At 43.1% G+C, this 26,211-nt stretch overlaps 1 protein-coding gene across 2 annotated transcripts in view; it reads right to left on the bottom strand.

The window, feature by feature from the left end:
* LOC139698896 (uncharacterized) overlaps positions 1 to 26,211 on the bottom strand; it is an 841,340-nt gene that overhangs the window by 562,047 nt on the left and 253,082 nt on the right. The gene's annotated exons all lie outside the window — the stretch shown is intronic.

Genomic DNA, 26,211 nt, shown 5'->3' with positions numbered 1-26,211 from the left:
TGAGCCGAGGACGTACTGCCTTTTATAGAGTGAATTATCTGAGCGAGTGATGCTTTTGTTGAAATTTTGTGAGAAATTCTCTAGGAATGTATGAAAGATTCATGCCAAAAGTTTGTTCATACCAAATGTATTACTTGATGTTCATAGAGAATGTGGTTAAAATTAGAAAAAGTTGTGCTATCCATTTTCTATCCAATAGCTGAAGACAGAATCTCAAAACTGAGTGAACTACTGGTAGAAATCTGTGAAATTGTTGTTATTATATTGTGTTCATAGGTTTCAGTTGCAGGCTCGTTTGTAAGCGGTCCACTCGGACGAGTGTCCGGCTTAGGGAGGGGGTATGTGACGTTGTGCTTGGCGCAGCGTCACTTGCCCAGTTCGAATACGCGCGCCTCTCTCGCGAGCCGTAGAACGGCGGGGCGCTATCTGTTGGCGCCGACAATGTATGTAAGAAAAAAGAAGAGCGGGGCGCGCCGCGCGCGGAGAGTGCCGGCCAACACGTGGTAAGGAGAGTTCGTTGTGAGATGTCCGAGAGAGAAGGTCGTGTGCTATCATCGTCGAGTCACCGACAGCCTGCGAACACCGGGGGTGCGCGTGCCAGCAACCGACCTCGCCGTGTGGGCCCCCCGCAGGCCCCGACCGGAACATCGGGAGCCAGCAGTCGACAGCGAGGCGGCCATCTTCGGCTGCAGCAGAGCGGCCACCCAACATCGTGGCCCAGCAGGCGTCGGCACCGCGCGTCATGTTTGCTTGGGAGCGCCCACACCTTTTCTTGTGATAATAAATAGTTCTTGTGAAGTTTACTCGTCGTAGTCCATTTTTATGCGCCTCCTAGCGTCCCTCGTGATTTCAGCTGAAGAGCCGCTGCCCACCCCGGGGCACATAAAAGGTAAGCGAGCCCTCCCCTGGGACGAGGAGTGTGATGGGCCAGGTGACAGCCAGCGGCGTGACTCTGCGGCTAGCCATGCGGCTAGCCTGGCGCCCTCAAAACAAGTAGAGTCGCGGCCTCCCTTGTCTCGCGGTATCGGGGAAAATTTATCTATGAATTAAATACCGCGTCACAACCCTTAAATCAAAGCTTCGCTTTGTCTGTTTAATTACGCGCTTTGTCTCACAGCCATTATCATTGAAGTATTTTATGTGAACTTATGTTCCCATTAAGATGTAGTACATAAATAATTAGAATATCAAAAATTATATGCCATCAATAACTATCGATAACTAATAAACGGTATGCATCCAGTTCAAGTAAAAGATACAACATTATTAAAATTAAAATACAGAAAAAATTAAATGAAATTATGAGGAAATTTAACTAATAATGGTGTAGAGAAATATATTTCCTGGTTAGCTTCCGATGGCAACAGCACAAAATACGAAAATATTCACCAAATATTCTTGAAATGGGGAACCTATCAGCACACCACAATCTCTCTTCTTCAATAAATTTAGGACCACTTGATGCGTCAACTCAGCGTAGTTAATTCAAATAATACCCTCTGGATTGCAAAATAAATATACGCAATCAAAAACGCATGTTTATGCTTACGTTTTAAAACATCAACTGCAAAATATGGGGCCAACTGGGAATATCCACAAGTTTAATTCGCTAATGGAAAATATAATTCATTAGCAATCGTTGAACGTATGATGACACAGTTTGACTTTCATTCCAATCCTTTGCAATAAAATTGCTAGAAATTGTTTTCCATTCAGCATATTTCTTCATGTCCCTTTTCCAGCGATAAAATACTAGTGACTTGCCTGTTATTCCGGTGACGAAGAAAAGCATTCTTGGAGAAATTATGTTCCCTGTGCATCTATTGCAAGTGTCGACCGCCTAACTCACCTGCGAAGAAAGAATTTGAACATATTAATGCAAGAATTAAATTTAAATTATTTTACACTCTAGAAGTTTCTACTTGTAATTTTTAAATTATTTGAGAAATGTCAGTCATGTGTTAGGAAAAATGCACCCAAAAATGCTCACAAACTGTTGAATTACACCTGTTGGCGCCAAGAACCTCCCGAGAACTTCTTTCCACCTCTTTTTAGACATGAAGTTATGGCGCTCATATAAACCAGTCACATTCAACCATTTATTTTAGAAATGCATAATAAAAAATAAAATGAAACGATGCAAAAAATTGGGCATATGATTTAATGCTTTCATGCAAAATTTGAAATTAACATGCTGCGGTTCGCAGACGACATCGCAGTAGCAGCAAAGACGCAAGAGGACCTGCAAGCAAACCTGAATACTATGGACCAAGTACTTCGGGAATATAAAATGAGCATCAACAACAAGGAGAAAACGAAAATCCTTGTTTGTGGGAGACAGAAGCTGAATGCAGGTATCACAATGCGAGAAGTGAAACTAGAGCAAGTGGAATCCTTCCTTCCTTACTCTACTTGAGCAGCAGTATAACTTGGCTTGGAAGAAGTTCGACCGATATCTGGCGAAGAACGCCGTCTGGAAGAAGAGGCAATTACTGTGGTGTTCAAAGATCCCAAGGCTGGAAACAAGGAAGCAATTCGTCAAGACTTTCGTGCGGAGCATGGCGTTCGTTCTATGGTTCCATAGACTTGGAACATTGGAAAAGTGGACCAGCGAAGAATAGAAGCCTTGGAAACATGGTGCTGGAGGAGAATGCTGAAGATTAAATGGACAGACAAAGTGAGGAACGATGAAGTATACAGAAGAGCAGAAGAGGATGATAGGACTATTTGAAGAACTCTACGGTAAAGAAGAAATAGATGGATTGGGCACACTTGAGGCACACTGGATTAGTTAGAAACGTAATAGAAGGAAAAATTGAAGGAAGGATCGCAAGAGGAAGGCCAAGAGGCAATTACGCAGGGAAAATTAAGGACGCAAAACAGGGAACCTGTCAGAGGGTAAGGGAATTAATAGCAAATGGGGTAGAATGGAGGCTGCAGTAAACCAATCTCAGGATTGAAATACTGATGACGATGATGCAAAAGTTTATCATATAAAATGTGAAACCAGACATGAAGCTTGGCATATTAAATTACACCAGTTTACCTCCCTAAGAATGAAGAAATATTTGAAGTTTTTACACTTATTACAGAAGAAAACAGTGAAAAATCAATCGTTAGGCTTCCGCACCGTCTATCTGATGAATCCATGCTGGTTTCCGGGAATTACGCGACGGCAATTCCCGGAAACCAGCATGGATTCATTCGGTGAAAAATCAATTTTAAGGTTGAAAAAAAGTTAATTTAAGCGATAATGAACTGTAAACCCTCTAAACCATCCAATTTTTTTCATGACTTTATATCGTAATATTGGCATAATTTCAATAAATATGGATTTTCAATCAAACAAAATTCTTGCTTACAATTTTCTTTTGCATAAACGCCATTATCATCGAGGTAAATGCTCCCATTCTATGCGAAACAGAAATGGATTAACTAAACAGATATTTGTTCCTCAAGCAATGCGGGAAAGAACTTGAGGAGATATTTCATTTGCAAATCATTCGTCGTATTTCACGACGTAAATGATTCAATGGGATTCCTGGAAACGAGTGCACCACTGGGGCACCGCGGAGGAGGACTTTCGCCATCGACATTCCTTCAGCACGGAGACCTCCACACATCGCCGCACAGCGGTTCGAAACCCCAGGGAAGCTGGCCTTTGCATGAAAAAATGTTCCAATCTTGAAAACATTTTGTGTACCTAGGTTTAGCGGGTCGTAAATACGAATATGAACTCCTATTTGCCAAAAGTATAGTGCAAATTATGGTAATGGCTAAATGTTGTATTTATATAAACTAAACATAGATAAAAGTCGTATTTTTAACTGATAATACCAAATGATTATATATACTACCTTGAACAAAAAGTTCCCGGAATAACCACCGTGTGGCGCTCCCATCGTTCCGATTTGAGTTCTGTTTTTTTTGTTAAATTGGTACATCTGTTGTTGATATTCCCTTTAAATCTTAGTGTCATAACTTGACATTTGCAAAAGTTACGTAGCCAAGAGTACATCTATCTCTGTGTGTGTTGGCGATTTTTTACAATTGCAGAAATGGATTTAAATTTGCAACAACGAACTTGTATTAAATTTTGCGTAAAAAACGGATTTAGTAGTATTCACAAAAATAATTTGAATTTTTTTTTTGCACAACTTAATAAAATATTTTGAAATTTGAATGAAAATTGGTTTACTTAAGTTTTAATTGCCTTACATTACGAATCCAAATTCCGATTTGCCAAAAGTAGGGTGAAAATCATAGTAATTGCTAATTTTTATGCAAACATGGCTGAATATTGTGCTTGTAGAAAGCAAAGGTAGATAAAAGTTGTATTTTTTATTAGTAGTACCGAATCTTAATTAACTTTCAAAAATTGTCACGCCGTAACGTGGTGAGGTAGGGCGGGAGAAGGGGGAACGTATAGAGTGGGGGGACAGCGACCCTATGTTTTTCTGGGAGTGAAGCGTTCCCCGGGGGCGGAGATCCGCTCGGGCACAGACCCGGCATCAAGGGTAGCCGCCCCCCCCTCCCACCCTCGTCTCCACGGCAACGCTCCTTCGCTCAGATGAGAGCACCACGGCAAAGTTCCCTGCTTGGCGCCCCGCACTCTAACCCTGCCCCGCATCACTCCCCTCCGCCCGCCTTCGCTAGGATACCGAAAGCTTTTTTTCGGCCGAAAAGCTCCCGAGTCTTTTTTAATTCGGAGGTGGTTTCATGCCCACCCGCTCCGAATGGGATTCGCTCCCGGGCGATGGAGGGCGCGCACCCTCCTACCCCCTCCCCCCGCCACCCACCCCCCCTGTTTCCAAAGAAAGGGAGGGGGGAAGTCGTCCGTCACCTGGTTTGGGTCTCCTGGCCGGGGGCCGAATACTCACGGCAATCTGTACGTGCGGAATTCGGAGTTCGCGTAAGCATTTCAAACTCCACGGCACCACCAAGGCGTTGTGCCCCTTCCAATATTTCAAATTAAATGCTGAACGATCTTAAAATTATATTTCGTCAACTATTTGTGTTGCTTGTTATATGGTTAAACAAATTCAAAGAGACCGCGGGAGATGGCGCAACAATACCTAGTTAACGGAGTCATCCGCTAATGCGAATTACGATGCAATAATTTCAAAGTGCAAAAATCATCCCAGTCAAGGTTAATGATTGTTACGCATTGAATTTGTTGTTTTGTTGAGTTTAAAAATATGTCCAATGACGGGCGATCGCGGCCTTCTAAGCCAGTGTATCGAAAATGGGTGAGAAACATCTAGAGCAGTCACAAGTGCAAGGAAAGAGTGAAATCCATCTTCGCGGAAATCGAAGTCGTGACCTCGGCGTAGTGAAGAGTCAAACCCGCGGTCGCCGAGGCCGAAAGCTTGCCGTAGGGTACAGAGAAATACTTCTCCGAAATCTCTTTCGTCGGTATTCGTGAACGGACCGAATTTGACCAAAGGTCACAAACAATTGCTTAGGCACTCCTCCCTGTGATCAACTCCCGAGCCTCCCGAGTTACCTGCAAGTCCCTCAAACTGCTTCCCATTCCTCGAAGTTCCCTGTCAAGATTCTAACGCTTTTCCCTCCGGCGGGCGGGGACGTGCAGAATCTCCTAAACACTTGGGTCAAGACAAGGCGGGAGAAATGAAAATCGTAGGTGAGTCGCGTGGTGGGAGGGGGGAAAGACCATTGGCACACTTTGTTGGAGGGGAAATGTGATCGATCGGGGAAAGGGAGGGGGTCGCGAATTCACATCTCCGCCCCGGAAATCGCGAAACGGTCGCGAGTGGCCAGCCCCTCCTCCTATCGTAAGCGCCACCCTCTCCGACGACTGGGGCATTCTTCGAAGACTTAAGCTCTGCATTCGTGATGCTGATTCGAAAGCATGGAAAGGTCCCGAGTCAGCGTCACGGTGAGGACACGATGCCTGCCCAGGGGAGCTTCCACTCGGGACACCTGTTGTACCCGAAACATTTCTGAATTCAGTTCTGGGGAAGTTTCACGGATACTCTTCTAAAACTGTTGCTATTCTTGCAGATTAAAAGCATTAAAAAGAACACGACGAAACATCCATCATGCATGCTGGCGAAAAAACGAAAAATAATAATGCTTCGGCGAATGCCGACGAAATGGAAAGGATATCGTCGTTGCTACTCTAACCAAAGCAGGCGGACAAATATGGGCGGAGGGGCATCATTTTGTCAATGAAATTAGAGAGATTAAGCGTACAACAGATATGTTTAAGATGCAATTTTGTTCACGGGCAACAAGGGATCGGAATACCATTGTCCGACCGCGGTAGGTGTGATATTCGGGTCAAAATTAGTCTGGTGTGTATTCACCCACTTGCCACAAGCCCAAGCAGTGGCTTGCCGGGTACCAAAGTTTCAAAATATCAAAACATCAATATCATGACTCAAGGTCGAGAGGCAGAGTGACTGGAGGTGGGTACGCGGGCTAATGGGCTGGGGGCTCATACTGGAGAGGGAACTGGGAGACGAAGCCACGTAATGCTCTTTCCAAAGATATAATCTGCAATGCGACATCTTGACCGAGCCCCAGTCATTAAACACAAGGGGACTGATCTGTAAGTGCACGCTCAAAAATCCTTAAGGCTCCCTGCGTTATGCATTTGTTTCTCCGTTGAGAATTCATTATTTTCTTCGCGCTACATGATTGGCGTACGCTGAGCAGAGAAGGGGATGAAGACAATGAGAGGAGAGAGGTGTCATTGGGGAGGGAAGTGGGCTGAACCGGCCGGCTAAGTGAGCAGATGGACAAAGGTGATGGTCCAGTTTGAAATTCAGCAGAATGCTCTGAGTTCATTCAGTCGAGACATTTTAAGTATTGAGAAGAGATTGTGCGCTGTGTCTAATGGCTATTGTCTTCGTCGTATTGAGAGAACTAGCGAGCTCTTATTTGCCGCGCCATGTTACTCTTCTATTAATATGATACTCTTGATGATGTCTCCCCCTCTTCATACTGGCTAAACCCTATTTTACGCTTTTTCCTTCCTCTCCCTCGCTTGTCGAATAGTATCCTTTCTGTCACTACACTTAACAACATCCCCTTCCCTTCAAATGTTTTCTTCGCACACTTTTTCTACATTTTTCAGATTTCCTCTCGTAAATTCTTCTCCTCGCCCAGCATATCAAAAACTCATTGCACAACTTATCCTTGCCATGACTCTACAGGCCACGTTTAAAATGCCAAACATTCACGTTTATACTCTTGCACTCTTACTCTTTAGACCAGGTCCCAGATCCGTACAGTAAGAGGGCTGCTCTAATCTAAGCTAACCTTTTCTTCGTATCAATACATATTATTATTATTATTTATGTTCCCTGCAAGCCAACCCCTAGGGTGTTTTGCAGGGGGTACCGCGGTCTGGCAATGTTATTATGATCCCTTATTGTTCGTGGAAAAAATGACATCTAAATCTATCCGTTCTACGCTTAATATCTCTAATATTATTGCCATGATGTCTCCTACCGTAATACGATGGGGGTAATGATACATTTTCACCATATTGCTAAAGAGACCTTCCAAATTTTGCAAGAGTTTCAATCCGTAATTTAACATTCACTCCGTGAGTGATTCCCAGCCTAGGTGCTCTAATATTTTGGATATGCTACTAAGTTTATCAATGATATATCCTTTACAATACTAAGTGCTATTAAGTTTATCTAAGTTTAAGCTTATGCATAGTGTACCGTTCTTCAATTATCTTATTATAAATGCTCCTTTCACCGAAAACGTACTTCTATGACGCCTACTTTCCTCAAAAACTACTAAAATACGTGACCTGCTATGATTTATTCCTTCCCACTGTAAAGTTTAATTATTATTATTATTAAAAAGTACACATGTGCTAATAGACATTGTCAGGTGGCACACAAGTCCCAAATAATTGCAAAAGATAATACATAAAACCAGACTTCAAAACACAAATCTCTTTAACAAAACAAGTGAATCCCCATCCCATTTACAACCATTAATCAGCAAGAAAAAAAAGATGAATTAAAAAAAATTAAGCTATTACATATAATACATTACACCACACATCAATCAAATTATTTCATATATGCCTTACATCTATTCTTAAAAGTATACACTCTGTTAGGAAAGGGCTCGAATATTTTTGCAGGTAAGGTGTTCCACTCAACAATTGTTCTATTTAGAAAAGAAAATTTTTTTTATTCGTTCTTTGTGCCCGGCATTTTACCTTAAATTTGTGATCATTTCTGCCGATAAAATTTGAGTTCCCCGCCTCTTTCCTAAGATCTGCCCAAGCTTTCTCCCCCTTCAGAATTCGGAACATTCCACAAAGTCTGCTTACTTTCCTTCTAGTTTCTAGAGGTTCCCAGCCCAGCCCAGTTAATTTAGTTTCCTAGGCCAGGAATGTTAATATGATTTTGTTTTTCATCATCTCATTCCTCTCCCGTAAATTATTCAACTTGGAGAGAATTCCCTTGGCAGCCTGACTATATCTGATCACCTGCAAACCTAAATGACTTCATCATCTCGTTGCCCACATTAATTCCCACCTCAAGCCATTCCCATGCTACCCTCAGCATTTGGATTTAAAACTAGAGGCGACGACGGGCAACCCTGCCAATCACCGCCCGCCCCGGTTCGCCACTCTTACCCGCGCCGTCTGATTCGAGTAGAAGTTTCGAATGAGTCGCCTATGACTCCGGTCTGCTCCCAACTTCCGACGCATCTCCATTAACTGCCACGCCCATGCAGAACGGTCGACTTCATTCTCTAACTCCACGAAGCACAGAATAACATCGTCATTTCATTTGTAGCTGCCTTCTACGAACATTCTCATCATTGCAGTGACGTTACGCGTTCTTCACCCCTTTCAACACCGAAACTACTCTTCGACCACGTAGTTTTTTGCATCGTTACATAACTTTATATCGATATTAATCAGAGTTACCTTTTCTGCGTATGCAATTCAATACATCGTCCAAAAGCTCTCACATACAGCCTCGCTATCTTTTCCATTGGAGACCAAACTGACCGAATGAAATGACCTGGCCCAATCTCTCTCTCATGAATACGAAGAATGATTGCCCAATACACATTACCAAGACTCCTTCTCACCTCTTCTACCTGAAATCTGAATCAATTCCGCGGTGATATTACTTATGCCTACTGCCTCTTGCGTCTTCATTTCTTTTTGTTTTTTCTATCTCATACCATAACACGGTTTAATCTGTCTATCCTTTTGTCTTTGTCACGAATCTATTTCAATTAAATTGTCAGCAATGATAGGGAATCATTTACATACGTGGACCAACGATAAACTCCAGTATGAAACCAGTAACCAGGTACCAAAGGAATTGGGCAAGTCCTTCGGGTTCTCGTCAGCCCAACGTCCATTGATAATGGAGCCCAAAAATTCATGAGTTCGTTTAATTAATCTCATATTTGGACCAGATATATATATATATATATGGGCCAAATATGAGCCATATATAAGTATATATATATATATATATATATATATATATATATACATATATATATAAAATGTATAACACTTAGCACTAGTGGACACAGACAAAAACACACAGAAACACACAAAAAAGAGACTCACTATTTTTCGAATTTTCGGTGGTCGTGACCACCTTTATCAAGGAAAAGAGGGACAGAACTGAAGGGAATACGAGGGCTGGAGCGATGGATGGAAGGGGAAGGTGGGGAGAGAATTCCGAAGGGACGGGTTTGGAGGGGCAGCGTTAGAAAGTTGGGGAAAATGTAAAAGGTGATGGGGGTGGAAGGGGGATGAAAATATAATTGGAGCAGGGTAATTAATGCCTAATATTAAATCCTGGCCAATTCCAGGACTCCAAGAGCCAGATGAAGGATTGCTCTAATGTTTTCAGTTTCATTTGAGGATCAGAGGGTGGGAGGGATGCTATGATGGATACACTATAGCATTTATCAAAGGGAGTTTTGTGTTCGGAGGCGTGTTTCGGGATAGGGAGCATATCAATTAGGGAAGAGTTTTTGCATGAGGCTCGGTGGTTGTTGATTCTGATATTGAGGGGTGTGGTGCGCTTCCCAATATAATAGACAGGGCAAAGTTGGCACTTCAGAAGGTACACTACATTGCTAGATGTGCAAGTAGAGGAGGGAATTGGTGGGAGAGAGTTAAAAAGCGGGTGGGAGAGGGATGGGATTTTGGTTTTGAAAATAGGGCATGTTTTGCATCTAGGTTTATTGCATGGTGTGGGAGTGGTTTTGGGACGGGTTGGGGATTTAAGGAGTGTATTGGTTGATTTGAGGAGATTGGATAGGTTGGCGGGGCGTTTGAAAGTAACAGAGGGACATTTGGGAAAAAGGTTGGCGGTGGCATTATGATTTTTTAGGATAGGGTAGAGGTCTTTTAGGATTGATCGTAGAGATTCTAAGCCCGGGAAGTATGTGGAGCAAATTGAAAGAGGGTGGGGTTCCGCGGCGGAGGAAGGTTTGGGAGTGTAAGCATGTTTTCGGATTCTTTTGTTCAGGAGGGATTCGGGATAACCTCGTTTGAGGAGCGAGCAGTGTGGACTTGAAAGGATTTTATCAAGGGAATCAGGGTCATTGCAAATTCTGTGTCCTCTTATGGACAGGGAGTAAGGAATGGAGCGTTTTGTGTGATATGGGTGGCAACTATTATAGTGTAAGTATTGCTGTTTGTTTGTGGGTTTTATATGTACAGAGGTGTTAAATGTTTGGTTTCTTAATGTTACATTTTATTAATGTTACAGCTATGTACGGCGCGGAAACGTGGCCATTTAAGCAGGAGGATAGACGTAGACTGGAGGCTTTTGAAATGTGGGTGTGGAGAAGAATGGAGAAGATGAAATGGACAGAGAAGAAAACAAATGAGGCAAACAAATGAGACTTGGTATGGTGGGCGAGGAGAGGGGTTTGTTGGGAGAAATCCTATGGTGGCTGGAAAAGTGGATGAGGGGGGTATTGGTCGGCAGTGGAATGTTGAAGGATATATATATGGTGGGTCGCGGTAGTCCAGTGGGTAGAGCGTTGGATTGCTGACCAGAGGGTCCCGGGTTCGATTCCCGGGCGAGGCACTCTGGGCACCTGCAGCTCCACCCAAGCTAAAGTAATTTTTCGGGTACCGGCACAGGGAAAAGAACTGGCCCCCCTACCCTGATGTGTGAATTTTCACACGCCGTATGGCTGATCGGCGGTGATCTCTACCATCACCTACTAAACCGACCTACGGGTTGATAGCTGTGTTTATGGTTTATATATATATATATATATATATATATATATATATATATATATATATATATATATATACGTATATATATATATATATAAATACATTTGCTGTATAACTTTCCACGTACGTCTTCCAATCTCCACAAATATGCATAATTTTAGGTAATTGTTTCCCTTTTTGTCCCTCACAGCTGGTATCGACTTTCCTTCGTGATACACCACCTTCAATACCATTTGTAATTAGGAAGTCCGTGTTTTTCGCAATGACATTTCTAAATGATTAAGTGCTCCCGCTCCACCAAATTCCCAGCCCCAAATACCTTGCAAAGGACGTCGATATTTCCCCGTCATTGATATCTCTTCACTTGGAAGCAATTCTCTTGACGCCAAATGCCGAATCGCCTTGCTCGGTGCGCTCCATTATTCAATTCTCTAAATGATCCCGACTCTTCCTCGACTTCCCTTTATCACCGTCTTAGTATAAGTCCATCTTCTTCGTGGAATCGCACATAGCACCTTCTTCTCAAAACCATTTCCCCTTTATCTTCTAATTATAACTTCATGGCTGTCATCGAGCTTCATCTTATCGATTTCCACTTAATCTCCTAATCTCACCACTCCTCCGTTTTCCCATAACCCACTAAAGCGTTCCAATGCTCCACCATAATTGGTATGCCGTCTCAGTTACACGAGTGAAAAAGATATTCGCACTTATCGAACACATATACTTTAGTTTCCATACTTGGCTTTGCGCAGTTATATCCTAACATACCGAAGCGAGAGTGAAAATGGCGTTAGTGCACCATAAGGAAATAGTTAAATATTTTAGTCATTTTTGACTACTTATATACGAATGGAAACCTCCCCATTAACCAAAACCTTCACTTGGTAGAAGTATTCATTCGAGCCTCCTTAAAACCCCTCCATCTTTTCTTGGGGGAGAAATAATGAATGCGCTGGTGAGGTTTACGAAAAGCAGTCCACGGGGCTTACGCTTCTCGGTGAGGAGGCTGCGAACGCGTCTGACCTCATAAGCGGCGGAATTGGAGTCACATTTGACACACAACTGATGACAGGAGCGGGAAACCGCCTCAATTATTAATTCAAATAAAATGAAAAAATTAAGGGAAAGACTCCTGGAAACTGCCGAACTCAGCTCTCTGGGTCATGTATCGTGCCCGGTAGGAAGTCGAAATTTTCCTCGGTCCTCATCACGAGAACTCCTTGTCAATTGGAACGGACAGCAGACGCAGAAGAGAGGAAGAGCAGAAGAGAGATCACGAGAAAAAGTGACTATCCAGTTAGAATAGGGGCTTTGAATGTTAGGTCAACATCTGAGAACAGGGAAATCATATTTTACACTGCATTTTTACATATTATTACAGTGTATATTTGGCATTTTAATATTTATTCAAAATAGGAGACGGAGATAGTAATACTAAAAAATAAATATTTAGGTTTTAGTACGTGGAAGTATAGCAGAAATTACTGGAGCGACAGTCACAGATTAATATATTGTGCAGTAGAGGAAAAGAAGGCAATTGAGGGGTGGCAATGTTACGAGTTTCGTTTCCATTCTGATGCGTTTGCGATCCTACGCCAAAAGTCGCGGCATCCATCAAGCGGATAATTTTCTGATATCCGATTCCAGTTTTAAAATGCGATATGCCAGTTTAGATGACATCCCTACAGGTTCAGCGATTCCTCGCACTTACCTCCTCCACGACCATTTTATGCACTTTTGCAATAATTTCTGGGGTAGTGGTACATTTTGGCCGACCACTACGCGGATCATCATCTAAGCTTTACCGAACAAACTCTAACTCGTTTGTCCACTTGGCAACTTTTCTACATCTACATCTACTTAATACCCCGCAAGCCGCCGCAAGGGCGTGTGGCGGGGGGTGTTAGGACACCACCCGTAATTTAGAAAAGAAAAAAACGGCATTCAATAACCACAAATTCATACATCCACAAAAAATAACATGACATACATTCATGCATGAACACTTGCACCCCACACACATGCAAACACTCAAACTACCAACTAACATACACATGCACCTGAAAGTATACCTAACATCTTTGCAATGTTTAATTTTGTTCCGACGTGTAAATTCAATGTTTTTAATATTTCTAAAGTGACTTCGGTTTCTTACTATTATGATTTCTGATTGTTCGGGGAGAGAATGAGTATTTGTACCTATCTGTACTGGAATCTATCTCCCTTAATTTATCTTTGTGGTCTGATCTACCTAAGTAGTGTGGGGCCATTATAATTTCTTCAGTGTCATAGTTAAACTCGTTTGTTCTGAACCTTTCTAAAAGTCTAAGCCTCGCTTGTTCTCTCCGCACTTCAAGTGGTTCCCAGCCTTAATCCCCTAAGAGACCTGTCACACTTGTGTTCTTATCATAACAATTTTTAACGAATCTAGCGTATTTTCTCATGAAGGGGGAATCGGTTCTCAGCACAAAATTGGGAAAGTAAAATTAGGAAAGAAGGAATGTCGTTGACGCCATTAAAAATTATACAGAAAAATTATTTTTAGAAGCAGGAAAAATTCTAGAGAGATAAAAAGAATCCATAGAAGGTCTATAAGGCTAAGATATAAGGGCTTATAAGCTTAGGCATAGAGAGATAATATGCCGTGGATAGGATAATCTTAGGCCCAAGGGCACCTGATTGTGAGATAGCAAGTGCGTTAAAGCAACTGAAATTGAAGAAGGCAGTGTGGTTAGACAACAGTCTCGGAACTAATTAGGACTTCATAAAAATTAGAAGAAAGAATAATAATGGGATGATTCGTAGTATTTATAAGGCAGGGATTTTAGCGGAAGATATGCTTGGTTAGTGATAGTTCCAATGCCAAAAGAGGAAAAGGCGCCGATGTGAGGATCGGCGAGTTACACATACTGAGTGGAAATGGCGATTATGATTGCAGAAGAATCTTGATTGCTTGCAGTGGATGATTCTCTTGTGCTCAAAAGGGTAGGGGCTTCCGTCATAGCATAGAAGCAATAAAGTCACTAATTGTAAGAAACTTCGAGTTCATTCAGGCCGTTTCTTAATTCAAGATATCGGTTGGGAGTTCAATCAAGTAAATCGGTTAGAATTAATGAATCTATTGCAGAAAATAAAATTTGGTGGGGGAGTTAGGAGACATATTCGCAACCTTAACTTGTCTCAGACTGCTCAGATACGCGTGGATGAAAGAGATTCGGAATGGGTGGTGATAGACAGACGGGTAAGACAGGAACGTCCATTATCGACTGCGAAGAGTCTATAAGGTCTTAAATCACTTAGGCCTGTGGATTATCAAGCTCCAATCGACCAATTATTTGAAGGGTGGCCACCATTTTCGAGCGTATTAAAAACAGTTCGATAATTATGGGATGAGAATAATATAAATAAAAATTAATGTAATGAGATTTCGGAGAAGAATGAGGTTAAACGTTAAAATAGGAGGGCAAAGACTGGAGATTTTGAAACAGTTTACCTCTCTTACTAGTGTTTTGGACCTTGACGGCTAAGGTAGTGGGAAGTATAAGGAAAAGAATTTTGTTAGGCACGGAAGCATTCACAAGAAGAAGGGCATTTATAACAGATGTGAGTACATTTGTTAGCAAATGGCTAGGAGAAATTTGCTATCGACCGTTCAGCGCCAAGGTGACCTTTCAAATTCCCACCCCGACCCCTCGGAGGAAGTCACCGGACCCTCGATATTGAATCGAAACTTACGCAGCACCTGTCTAACATCCGGGCCCGGCATCCGCCAGCAGTGCCCAGCGCAGCTACAGGAGACCTTCAAGAAGCCAACGCTACCTATGCTAATTCAAAAAATACAATTAAATGCTAACCTACAAACATAAAACTCTAAAAATCCTGAGAATATATACCTAGTCGCCTACTACCTTCATACGCAATCAAATCCATTGAGAGTAGCCTGACGAGAACAGAAATGTTCAAAAGATTCCCGAACTTTTTGAATATGGCGCCTTGAGTTGGTTATTTTTTAATCCCCATGGAGGCGTTGTGCCCACGTAAACTTCCACAATAACCTCTTTCGTCCACTTTGTTCATTAGTTACGGCCGTATATGTGAAGGGGTGGCCGTGGAATGAGGCTAAATCTCGGATCCGCGGATATGGGCTCGTATACTCGAGAGCAGTATCTATTAACAGCGACGTAACTAACATGATGGATACACATAAGAACCACAAACGCGCTCGGAGATGCACAAAGTGAACCATCCGCTCCATCAAGCTGTAAATATTCCAAGGAAGAGATTACGGAGAGTTCGTTGGCAGTCAAAAAGTGTATTCTACTGATTTTTAAGTTCGGCCTCTGACAGTCGCTGACAACCATTTATTTATGAGCACCTTGGGAATTTCTATTTCCCGTCACGGCCTTCAACATACCACTATCTTCCAGCATTTCCTCCATTCACATTCTCTATTTGTATATTAAGCACTAAGGGATTGAGACAGAATAAAATGTATGAAACTCATTGGGAGTTCTACGATACAGCTAGCAGTCACAGTAACCACTCCACTAGGCCGTCCGTAGTTGGGATTCGCAGGACGATAACGAAGGGTTTGCCGAGGCTAATCTCTTCACTTTAGCAGCCGGACGAAGAACGAATCGTCCTCGCATTCAAACTATCTATTTAAACGGCAGAGTTTCTCCTTTGTCTCTCCTTTTTTGATACCATTCCCCCAAGAGATAAAGGTTTTTCGTGGGTAAATATTTGAAATGGTCGACATCTCCTCCGAATGTTACACCCGAATACGAGATATGGCTGAAAGACGTTCGCACGGAACGAGAGATTCAACCCAAGTGGAATGATTCGTCGAAATCATTTTACGGCCAACAAAAACAGTAAAATCAGTCCCTCCTTCATAATATTAGTATCTATGACTTTCCAAATTACTCATCGCAGTGCCCAACGACGCCATTCTCGTGCATTCATTTTCAAAAACGAAACAGAGGAAAAGTGTACCCGCAAACGGTGAAAAATCATCCTCATAGTACCAAATGAGCATATCGGAAAAACGAAAAATGTAAAAAAATTCATTATGGTTATTTGATATGATATCTTCAATTATCGCAGATTAATGAGAGGCGCGCAATTGGGTATTTTTGGCATTCTAACCATAGACAAGTGTTGACGCGACTTTGTTGATCTTCGCTGTCAAGCTACTTCTAAAATACAGGTTGCGATCCGAAATTAATGCAATTTTTTGAAGTAATTCAATGAAAAGATTTGCACAAACACTTAAAATTCTTCAAAGTACCCTCCTTGGGCCTCTACAAATTTTTTCCACCGACTCTGCCATGATCTGTACGCGCCCTGGATGGCGTCTTCGGGGACCTCTCGCAAGTTCTTCGTCGCGGCTGATTGGATCTCTTCTATGGTTGAAAAACGGGTTCCTTTCAGAGCTGACTTACTAAATGCGAGGAAAGCAGTTAAACTGCAGTATACGAAAAATACCGGACAAATCTTAAGTGGTCACGGGGAGTGTGAGGGTTATAAAAGTAAAATAGGGATCGCTGAATCAGGCTTGTGTGCTGAGTGCCTAAAAGAGGACACAATTAAACACCGAGTGAGCGAGTGTGTAATATACGAAGCATGGAGGGTAAGGTTACAGCTGGAGATGACAGAGGCAGGCGACTTGTGGAACAAACTCATTTTGTTTTGTCTGAGACACTGCAAGCACAAGGAGCTAGCCGAGATCGTCAGGCCAGCCAATAAACCTGGCGGGCGGCGGCGGAGGGTGGAGACCGGAGGGAGACAGCGGATGGCAGTGAATGGAGGGAGGCAGCGGAGGGCGGCGACAGGCGGGCGGCAGCAGTGGGAGACGGCGGAGGGCGGAGACCGGAGGGAGACAGCGGAGGGCCGTGATTTGAGGGAGTGCGGTGTTTGGAGATAGGCAGCGGATGGCGGTGACTGGAGGGAGTTCAAGGAGGGAGTTGACAACAGGAAAACTTAAGCACAAAGAGACATTTGAAAAAAAAAAACTCTGTTATGAAAAAAGGGGAAAAACCACAGGGTGTCCCCTATGTACGAGTATTAAATTAAATTAATAATTAAATTAAATTAGTCCGGGGGAACAAAAAGAAGTCTGCTTGGGCGACTTCAGGACTATAGGGGGGATGGGGCAGCGTTGGCACCTGGTGTTTGGCCAGGAACCCACGGACTCGTAGCGCGTCATGACAAACACCTCGGGCAAGAGCTTGGCGCACACTTTCCTCATCGCTAAATCTTCAGCAGTAAAAATGCGAAACACAACAGTACCACGACAAGTTCAGTTCATTGGCAACCATCTTGACACTCAATCGACGGTCAGAGTCCAACAATTGCCGACCACGAGCCGCGTTGTTGTTGGTTTAGCTGGTTGAGGGCCGCCCAGAGCGTTCGTCGTCGTGAACCTCTTCCGAGTCCTTCTTAAAGGCCTTAAACCACCTCGAAACTTGGTGAGTAGGACAGAGCAGATTCTCCAGGAAGCCTCACGAATCATTTTGTTAGTCTCCTCAAGAGATTTTTTTTCATTTTAGCACGAAAATTAGTAATCGCGTGACGTTGCTCGATCGTCTCATTTCCATTTTTTTCATTACATGGTCGGCGCGCAAAAGTTTACAATGTCTGAGGCTCTGCTGCTTGAACAGCATGGAGAACACTGAGACCTGTTTCGCGGCAAAGCTTAGCCTCCCCGCCACCTACCCCAAGTGATTTGAATCCTCTCCAATCAATAGGAGCGGCGAGTGAAATTCAAATGCATTTCTTTCGTAATGCACCCAGTATACTCTAAAGGGATCCATTGCTCACTGATTGATCACCTAGTTCTGTTTCCTGTCGCCCACAAAACGAATACACCGCTGGTTGCCCATTTTTGAGGGCAGGGCAAACTCATTATTTGTGTGGAATGCCATATTCAGACAAACGGAAAGTTTTATGCCAGCGCCCAAATATATGATTTCAGTTTTGAGCATCCGTTGACTCCGATTTTTAACCCCCATGAGCTGACCTTTTTCTGTACATTTTCAGCCCGCCGCGTATTGTTTCCCATATTCGTTACTTCCATTTGGATTCATCACTTTTCAAAACTTTCCGCTCCCTTATTTCGCTCCAGATTCCTTTCTCCCGACCTTGCCCCCTCCCCCCCCCAAGCTCCATCCCAATTACCAACGCACACGAGCACGCACGCACTCTGCCCTTCCATCCTCCGTCCCCGACCCCTCGAGACTCCATTATCCCACAATGCCCCTCTCCACCCCCTGCGGCCGAACTCATTTCCATTGTCCATTTCCTTCTCTCCTGCTCCCCGTTCCATTCCAATTGTCTTCCAACCCCGACTCGATTCACCGCTCCCCTCCGCCCCTGGGCCATTGTTGCAACCGCCCCCCCCTCAACCCGGCCCCCACCTCCAAATCCTCAGGCGCCGCACCAACCCTCTCCCGCCCACGCACCCCATTCTCGCCGAATTCATAGTCCCCTGCATTTTCTCTCGCTAGTATTTCTTCCCCTTCCACCCTTCACGATCCTCTTCTCTCGCTCACCATTCCTATTTATTTCCCTTTTTCGGCACATTTCCCCGGTTGACGGCGAGAGTTAATTAGCCGCGAGTCTCATATCTATCTCTCCCACTTCCACCCCTCTGATAATAGCGTTTCATTGCTCTGTTGATGGGAAACAGCAAATTTTCCAGACAAAAGTCCGCACTTAATTATTATTGAGCGGTCATTCTCAAAGTGTGGCATTATGTGAGAATATTTTCTGTTCCTTTATTAGTATTGCAATGTTTAGAAACAATGTCTCCACTTGTAAGAATTTCGCAAGTCTCCATTCGACATTTATTTATATTCAATCAATGAGGAAGGGTAAATTAGCATTCCCTATCTTTTTCCTCTTTGAAAAGTTCCTTTCATGGCTTGCATTATATGTAAATACGTTCATCCCGTCCAACATACCTATCCTGTTCCTTCCCTTTCCTCGTTTGTACAACATTCTACCCTCTATCACAGTCTTCAATATCCCACTGCCGGTCAATACCCCTTCATCCACTTTTCTGGCATCCATAGGATTTCTCCCAACAAACCCTTCTATTCGCCCACCATGCCAAGTACTTTTTCATTTGTTTTCTTCTCTGTCCATTTCACGTTCTCCATTCTTCTCCACACCCACATTTCAAAAGCCTCCAATCTACGTCTATCCTCCTGCTTCAATGACTACGTTTCCGCGCAGTACATAGCTACGCTCCACATTAAACTTTTTACGAGTCTTTTCTTAACATCCTTACTCAAAGTCCCTCTCATCAACTCCCTCCTCCTTGTGAAAGCCTCTTTGCCAAGCGCAATTCTTCTCCTTACGTCCCTACTACTTTGACCGTGTTGGCCCAAAACACTTCCGAGATACGTAAACTATTCTGCCTGCTCTATTTTTTGCCCTCCTATTTTTATGTTTAGCTTAACCTTTTTCTTTCTAGAAAATCGCATAACATTTGATTAATTAATATTGATTTTCATCCCATACCTGTCGCACCGAATTTCCAATTCACTCAGCAATGCTTGCAACTCCTTGGCTGACTGACAAACTAAAGCTTGGTCATCAGCAAACCTCACTGATTTTACGGATTCCCCGCCCACTTTCATTCCTACCTCCAGTTCTTCCCATGCCTCTTTGATCATTTCCTCTGCATACAGGTTGAACAGCAACGGTGATAATGGGCAACCCTGCCTTACACCTCTTCCTAACACTGCCCATCCTGACTCCCCGTTTCCCACCCGTACCTGAGCAGTCTGAGACATGTACAGGTTGCGGATTAGCCTCCTTTCCCTCCAATCTATTCCTATTTTCTGCAATATACTTATTAGTTTTTCCCAATTCACTCTATCAAACGCTTTTTCGAAATCTACGAAACAGGCAAATACCTCCAGTTTGTTTTCTATATTCCTCTCGATTAATAATCTCATTACTGCAATGGCATCACGCGTACCTCTCCCCTTCCTAAACCCAAACAGGTCATCCCCTAAGTAATCATTTGCCCTTTACAACTTTAGCTGCGTGAGATATCAATATATATATATATATATATATATATATATATATATATATATATATATATATATATATATATATATATATATATATATATATATATATGTGTGTGTGTGTGTGTGTGTGTGTGTGTGTGTGTGTGTGTGTTATGTGTGTGTCTGCATGCGCGCGCGTTTATATCTCTCTCCACAAGCAACTTGAACAAATTACCTATTAAGATATTGCGTCCCAAACAAGAATATTACTGTCACATCGTACTCCGTTTCCCAAAGCTTTATGGAGCCCTCAGCTAGTATTTTCCATTTACATTACCCCGATATCATATTTCGAAAACTAATGGTTTTTACAAGTCTTAGACGATGAGTATAGATGTCAATACGTATTTGATAATTAAGAGACCTATTGGTCATGGAGAGCTGCACAAAATTTCTGAATTAGGGAAAAATTCTTTAAAAGTCGTCCTCCTTCGCTGTGACTCGCGATCGAGCTTAAAAAAAAGAAATCCCACAGAAAGTGATGGCGATAATATATTCTGGAAATCACCGTTGTCCTGGAGACCACATCCCTGGCGATGAAGCGCGATGTTGGGCCGGCGGATGTTTTCCCGGGGTGAGCTTCATGGGGGAGGCGACGACATCCCTCGGAAACCCATAGAAGTGCTGAAGTCTCGGGAAAATAACTCCGTCGGATTTCCCATCCGTTTTTTCTGTAACTCCGACGGAGAAGTCATGCAAGAAAGAGGACTCTCGCTATTGGAATAAGTCTTGATAAAAATAAGAGCGCCCCTTTGCACAAATGCGGGATTAGGTTTACGTTCCAATTCAAGGACTCGAGCGAACGTCAGCATAAATTTCAAAACTACTCTTCACCGCGGAAAAAAACTTTACAAAGTATAGAAATATGGATGTACGTAAAAATCTCTTCCTGTCCCAAAAAATACCAATATAGGGAAAACCAGGGGGGGGGGGGATGAATCGTCTCATAGCATATCAACTTTCAATGGATGACCAAGACTGGAAATATCAGCGTCTTCAGAACATATAGAAATATGCAACTGAATCTACGCAATTCTCCGTATGCGGCCAGCCGCTGGAGCAATTCTATTTTATAACTTTTATCTATCTTATAATACACTGCAAGCCACTGCTAGAGAGTGTGGCAGGGGGTGAATACACACCAGACTAGTTTTGACTCGAATATTTTTAGCCCTACCGCAGTCGGACAATGTTCTTATGATCCCTTATCATTTGTGGGAAAAATGACATCTTAAACCTATCTGTTCTGCACTTAATCGCTCTAGTTTTATTAGCATGATCTCTCCCATTGTATTACGATGGGGGAAATAACACATTTTCAACACCTCTGCTAAAGAGACCTCCTTCCAATTTATGCAAGATATTTAATCTCTAATTTAACTTTCACTCCATTGAGTGATTCCCAGCCTAGCTGCTCTAATATTTTGGATACGCTCCTAAGTTTATCATAAAAACGTTTTACAAATATAGCTCCTCTACATTGCACGCGATCCAATGCGGAAATCAATCCAACTTCATCAGGATCCCATATCCTTGCAGTATATTTTAAACGAGGCCTAACCAGCGAAATGTAACATTTCTCTTTGACCTTTTCGTCACATTTACTCGGTACCCGACCAATAAATCCTTATTTTTTGTTAGCTTGTCCACATGCAAGTATTCCCCGTGCATGATTCACTAACTAAGGAACTTAAAATTTATCACGATGCATTTTTAAAATTCAAATTCTCATTGCCGAGTGTCACACCAGCGTTGTATTGCATTAAGGTCATCTGATAAAGCTGCTTCGTCCTTAGGACTACGGATATCTCTGCAAACCACTGCGTCATCGGCATATATCTTAGGAGCTAACACCCGAAGTAGACGGGTATTTCGCGGGCCTGAAGGATAAAAATAAATTTTGGAGATGGGATCAAGAGATTTGAACATCACTGAGGTAAGTCGTTCATTTCTAATCCATTTCAAGAACTATTCCAATTACCCTCCTACTATTAACTACGGAGTTAATGTCATTATAGCGGGAACACAAAGGAAGAACTTGCCGCCTTTCGACAAGAGTAGGGTAATGCCGACGCCGGGTTTCTCTCCAAACTTCGTCCTTTCCTGTCCATCCCTAATGGCGCTCATGACCTCAGCTGTCGGTCGCCTCCCATAAAAACTACGACTACGGAGGAAGAATAACACGAAGCACACAGTAATTCACGTTTTTGGGCTTCTAAGCCTCCTTCAAGATGACTGAGGGTTAATAAATAATAATAATAATAATTAATTAATTGGGCCCGTTCGAGCAGGATCGGGCAATTTATTGTTTCAATTTGTTTTTTGGGGTGCCTTATGTTTAAACCCCCAATACAATTTCGTTAATTTTACAAAATACAAAATATGAGTTGCATGCCATTCCTTTCCGTTACTCTCCCCGTTCTTACTTTATCTTTTATTGATAAATCTTTCCAATATTTTCCTAATCGGTTCCTCATGTAGGTATTGCCCAATTTGTTGGACGTTATGCAAATACCCAAGGATAGCTTCCAGTTCGCGTCTTTCCTCGGCATAAATTGGGCAATAAAGGACTCTATGTATTGCCGTGTCCTCCTCCATCATGCATTCACACGTCACCTCCTTTTTTTCCCTATTTTCTTGAGGTATGATCTAAACTCCCCGTGGCCCGTTAAAATTTGCGTAATACCGTTGTAAGTTTTAAAGTTGATCTTCATTCTTTCCTTCACGCTAGGTAAAAATTGTCTGGTTGTTTTACCCTTTTCGAATGTTTCCCATTCCCGTTCCCACATATCCAGGAAATACGCTCTTATAAAATTCCTGTTCCTGCTCCATTTCTCAGTTGGAGACAAAGCTACATCTCCCAGAGTAGCCTCTTCCATCTGTTTCATCCGTACCTTGATTCTTCTTTCCTCTATTGAGAACGTTATCGGCTGTATCCCAGTTATTATTTGCAGAGCTTCATTACAGACCGTATTGTAGCTCCCGGATATTGCAATTAGGCAAGATCTTTGGGCCTCTTCCAGTTTTCTCCGGATTCTGCTGTAATTGAGTCTCTCTCCCCACACCTCACTGCCGTATGCCAATATTGGGATGGTGACTCCGTTGTATATAGTTCTTAAGCTATTAGTGGTGATGCCAAATCGGTTTCTGCACAGCCTTCTTAAGCAGTTAAATATTTTCTTGACCTTGCCTGCTGCGTAATTTGCGTGTTCTTGGAATGTTAGTCTCTCGTCGAATTCAATGCCCAGGTATCTGAATGTGGAGGATCTTTTGATGTTTTGACCATAGATTTTTATAGTTGGGTTTCGTGACAATTTTTCCCGAATACGACGTACTTAGTCTTATTCACAGAAATTTTTAATTTCACTTTCGTACTCCATGACTCCACTATATGGCAACATTCTTTTGCGAGTTTTTCTATTTCTCTCCTGGAGTTTGCGGGCATTGTGATCACAACGTCATCAGCATAGGCTGTCCATCTGCAGTTTCCAGGAAGGGGCTGATTCAGTAAATCGTTCATGGAGATGTTCCAAAGAAAAGGACCGAGTATGGATCCCTGTGGTGCCCCTTTTGTAATGTTCTTTTCAACTTCCAGATTATTTAGTTGTATTTCGGTGGCTCTATTCAAGAAATAGTTTTTAATAAGTTCTACTATTGGTCCCGGGGTTTTATACCTTTTGAGCTGGTTTATGCAATGGGGCCACCATAATGAATCGAATGCAGCTTCGTAATCTATGAATAAGGCCACCTTATACTTATATTTACGATTTTTGATTTCTTGCAGAAGTTTTATTGCCGCGGCTGCGGTGGATCCGCTTCTTCGAAATCCAAATTGGCTTTTGTGAAGTAGATCCTCCTCACCAACTGCTTCTTCAATTTTCATTTTGATGATTCTTTCGAACATTTTCCCCATTTCGGGTAGTAGTGTTATGGGTCTGTATGCCTTAGCATCAGAGGGATCCTTTTCCTTAGATTTCAAGATGGTGCATAGGACACCCTTTTTCCATGCCGCAGGGAAGTACTTGTTTCTGCAACAGTCCTGTAGCAATCTAGTTAAATAGTTGAGGATTAACGGCTCTGCTGCTTTGATCAATTCAGCGTTTATGCCATCAAAGCCTGGGGCCTTTTTCACTTTCATCTCTTTAATCGCGGTTCTAACTTCCTCATCGGTGATATCTATCTCCGTACTTTGCAGATAAGGGAGGTTAGCCTCACGCCTAATTACTTTTTGCTCTTCAGTTTCATTTTCTGCTCTGTCATCCGGCACTAGCGTGTTGATGATGCTGGAAATGGTTTCGTCCAGGAATAGAAGCTCCCCTCTGGCGTTTGTCTTAGCTGAGTATGTTGGTAGAGTTTTAAATTTTTCCCTCGCGATTTTATATATCAACCCCCAGGGGTTTTCCTCAATATTTGACCTCTAGAATTTCTCCCAGCTTTTTTTCCTTGCTTTTTTGCACTTGTTGTTCATAGTTCTCCTTTGCCTCATAGTATCTTCTTTTGTTGATGGTACGCTCTTCGTGGCTAATGCTTTTCTGGTAAGTTCTCCGTAGGTTTCTGCAAGTTATCTTAAGCCTATGAAGTTTCTCATTCCACCACACTGTTTCGTTTCGTCGTGTTCTGGTCAGAGGGATCGAGGCCAGAGCGGTACCTTGCAGCGCCTCCGTAAGAGATCTAACTCGAGCATCGATGTTGTTATTGCTTGGATCCCATGGCAACAATTCACATTTGTACCAGGTGTTCTTTGATAATATCTCCATAAATTTTCTCCAGTTTGCTGCACCGATATTAAATCTTCTTCGATGACAGCGTTCATTTTCTGTAGTCGTGCCAATCTGGTATGTGACTAATCTGTGATCGCTGAATTTCTGCAGCTGCGAAGTGATTTGTTGTGTAGTGCTCAAAACTCAAGAAATCATAATTTTTGTTGAAGACCATGATGCTTGCAAAAAAATTTTTCTTTGACATTTGCTGGTGTAATGCGCGTTTGCACTCCGAATCCCGGGATTTTCCATTTTCTTTCATGACTGTTGCTGTACACATATGGTTCCTGCGTCAATATAATATCTAGCCCAAGATCCGTTGCTATTTCTTTCTTAATTCGGGTTGGTTGGGTCTGGTATTCCACAAGTTCGACCCCTGGCGCTTCGGGGCGGGGGGAGGGGGGAAGGGGGGGAGGGAAGACAGGTCGCGGCCGGCGAACAAGGAGGAAATAAGGACGGCGACGAGGGATACGAAAGGGAAAGGACCTTCCGAAGGGCTGTTCCTCCTGGTAGTAGTAGTTTTGAGGGGAGGCGACCGACAGCTAAGGTCATTTGCGCCATAGGGGAAGGACAGGAAAGGATGAAGGGTGGAGAGAAACCCGGCGTCGGCATTAGCCTACTCTTTACGAAAGGCGCCAAGGGGTCCGCGGCTTAACGTCCCATCCGACGGACGGCGTACTCACTCAAAGTGCCCTCCACAAAGCACCTCAAGTAGGGATCGAGATACCTCTGAAAAATATTCAACACCGCCGGGATTTGAACCCGCGCCCTCAGGGTGGGAAGCCAGTACGTTAGCCCCCGCACCATCTCGATCCCCCTGTTCCTCCTTCAGGGCCGGCGGAGGAGGGGGGAAAAAGCGTCGGATGAAATGAAATGAAGTCGGTGCGAGGGATGAAGGCGTGGATGAGTGGAAGGGGGTGTGTGGCAGGGGAATGAGAGTGGGAATGTGCGACGCGGAGGGATCGCTGAGAGCTCATCTCTTATCCTTAACGAGTTCCCTCGACGACACCTCAACACCTTCCCTTCCATCCAGACGCTTTGCATCTGCCCCTATCTCCTCCTCACATATTACCTCTCTCGGCCATTGAAACTTCCGTCCACGCTAAGCCAATTGACGGGAAACTTCAAA

This window comes from Hetaerina americana, unplaced genomic scaffold, assembly GCF_022747635.1.
Source record: "Hetaerina americana unplaced genomic scaffold, ioHetAmer1.1.p SCAF_9, whole genome shotgun sequence".
Lineage (NCBI taxonomy): Eukaryota > Metazoa > Arthropoda > Insecta > Odonata > Calopterygidae > Hetaerina > Hetaerina americana.
The sequence above is the reverse complement of the archived record's forward strand: the minus strand, read 5'-3'. Positions and strand labels throughout refer to the sequence as shown.